Raw genomic sequence first — 3167 nt, 5'->3', positions numbered from 1 at the left:
TACACTTGTTACAGTTGTAGATTTTGTGTTACAGGCCCCAGGTGGAACTTTCTATGAAGCATAAGGGGAGTGTATGCGACGTTAGAGATTTCAGAGATGCTATGCAGGCAACAAACTCTGGAAAGGTTATAATCTTAAAAATGAGGCCAAATAATTTTTACGATTGGACTGACAGTTCGTCACAAGTAAGAATTAAAAAAACCGAACCACGAATCTTATGTTTCCGAAATGACGACAGTCTCTGTAAAACGTGGGAAATATTCCTTAACCTACAGTAAAGATATAGATAATACTATAGAGCTTTCTTTTTTGAAAATTAAAGCCGAAAAAGAAGGGATTCTTCCGCCGCCATCTCGAAATCGACCCAGGGGCATAACTAAATCAAAAAAGGAAGCCATCATCCAAAAGCTTTGTCCACTAATGGGCGAAGAAAAGAGATAATTTTCTCATCTCAATCCAATGATCTGGACGAATCATTTGAATAATAGTTTGTTAATCTGATGTTTATCTGTAATTTTATTATATGTATTAATATATTGTTTTGATACCTTTGTGTTTATTTTTTTTAGTTGTCATTCCTAATCATAAGTAATATTTTTATTATAGCATTTCTACGTAATATGCTTTAATTACACGCAGTTATTCAAAATGCCATAACTTCTTAAATTTAAACAAAATTTTAAATTAGTAGATTTTATTTGTTTCGTTAAGGTACCCTATTGGTACCCTAAAACTTAGTTTAATTAATCAATATTATCAAGAAACTAATGTAAAAAAGTGCTAAGGTACTAACGAGAAACGCATTTTCTTCAACAAAATATTATAAAAATATCAAACTATCAAAAAACCTGTTTAATAAAGTCACAAGACACTATACTTTGCAATCACATCAGTGAAAGTTAAACAAAATTTATTAAAAAAAAAACACGCTCTAAACTTTGAGGTCGTTTTTGTCGAAACTGCGATTTCTAAGGTTACTGCGTTTTTCATTATGACGGAAGTATGAGTATATGAGTAGTCTTTATCCGCTGCGCTGTAAACGACTTTTTTCGATCGGCGGGCAGCAGCACTATGTCTCGGACAGGTTGACTAGCGGCGACGGTATCGTCAGCTGTATCTCGGACAGGATTTGTGCCACGAAATCGCCCATAAGGTTAGCCCATCTTCTTATTTCCTTCAATCAACGCCTAATCCTTTTCCCGTTAAAAGCGCCATTGATTATATGATACGAACCATATGGTAGAACTTGTAACAATGTAATTTAAATTGTTTTAACATATGTTATCTATAAAATCATCCGCAAATATGTTTGATCTACTACTACTTAATGTACAACAGCCCATGTATATAAAACATGATGAGAAGATCATGCACACGACATTATAAAGCAGGATTTTCCAAATCTTACGATAAGTGTTCGTGAGAAGGTAAGTCTCTTTTCTATACCTACATATTGTACTTGAATCGATTAATTTTACGATAAGTGCCATACACTTAAAAATGTTAAAATATTAAGTTAAGTGGACCTACAGGTTCTCTGCAATAAAGATATTAATTTGATAATTATTATTTTAAAGGACTTTATTTAAAGGTAACATATTCACTTTGACGTCAGAGAAAAATTTAATCTTTGGTGTTTTATTATTTTTTTGTCATTTTTTAAACATCTAGTTCTAATTAAATAAATACAATATCGTTTTGTATTTAATATGTGATCATGCAGAGATATCGTGCTACAGTTTACCCATCATTGGCTAATGACATAACATAAATGTTTTCTTTATCAGTTATTTATATAAAGTACAGATGAAAATTTTAAATCGATATAAAATTCAAAAAATAATTCACCTATACAGGGCGAGTCTTAAATATGTCCAAATATTTTCAAGCCTGGTAGATCTCGATAAAAGTAATATATTAAAAAGAAACATATTTTCTTGACAATGTGGCAACATAGGTAGTAGATTAAATTTACAAGAAAGATAACCCAGAAACGAGCCAGTGGTTTTCAAAATTTAAGCAAAAAATATATTTTTTTAAATTTTTAAAGTACGAACTCGGTAATATTACATTTACTTGAAAAACGGTCAAAATGTCAACGGTTTTTTGTAGACGTATCTGTTTAAAAAAAACTAAAGTGTTCTCGAATAGTTGAATTTAAATATTTTAAATAATTTTTTTCGTTATTCTTTGTATTTTTTTTGCTTCCGACGACGGAAAGTGATAAACTTTCCGAAACGTTAAGCATTTTTTTGTTCGTTAGGCAAATTTGTATATCTGTAAACCTAACTGCTTACAAGTAGTTTCCGTTTGGATTAACGCAGCAGTGTTTACAAAAAATAACTATTTTATTTTGTAGATTTTCTTGCAGTGGCGAAATACCCATATAGGATTTTTTGGGAAGAGAAAATATGTTTCTTTTATCGAGATCTACAAGCCGTGAAAATATTTGCTGCAATTATTTGAGACTCACCCTGTATATGTAGATATAATATGTACTTCATAATAAATATCCAACACGCATTCAAAACCCGTCGTTCTTGTGGTACATTTTGAATATGAGCCTTTAATTCCTTATCAAGCCGCGTACACATCTGATCAAACGAACCGAATGAGCACTTTGAGCCGAATAAGCATTCAAATGTAGACGGACGCACACACTGCGCCGAACACGCTCATGTGGTGCGCCAGCCGATCCGAGAGTTGTCGGTCCATCAAAGGAAATTTGTGCTCAGCCTGGACGGGTTTTTAGTAGCCTATAAACACACACCGAACGGCCCCGTACGGCTTGGATTTTTCGCAAGACAGGCGTTTACAATTAATCAAAGAATTTTAGAGAAAGGGCCTATTTTATGGAAAGTATGAGCTGTATTTCAATAAAATTAATAAAGAAGATGCTTGGGGGGAAATTGCTGACAAAACTGAACAGGGACGTCAGCGATCGTCGACTACAATCTTCGTCCACTGTATCAACTCCGCAAACGTCTCCAAATGATTCCCATTCAAGCGTGGCAACATTCTTTCATTCTTATGATGGTGAAGATGATTACAGTTAATAAATATTTATGTTGTTTTTAGTTTTTACTATATTTAAAGGTACGTAGTTAGTAAGCAAATAAAGTTTTTCTAAACTTACCTTGATATATTCTTTTAAAAGATCAACAAGA

Source organism: Sitophilus oryzae, unplaced genomic scaffold, assembly GCF_002938485.1.
Source record: "Sitophilus oryzae breed Bouriz unplaced genomic scaffold, Soryzae_2.0 scaffold_66_pilon_pilon, whole genome shotgun sequence".
Lineage (NCBI taxonomy): Eukaryota > Metazoa > Arthropoda > Insecta > Coleoptera > Curculionidae > Sitophilus > Sitophilus oryzae.
The sequence above is the reverse complement of the archived record's forward strand: the minus strand, read 5'-3'. Positions refer to the sequence as shown.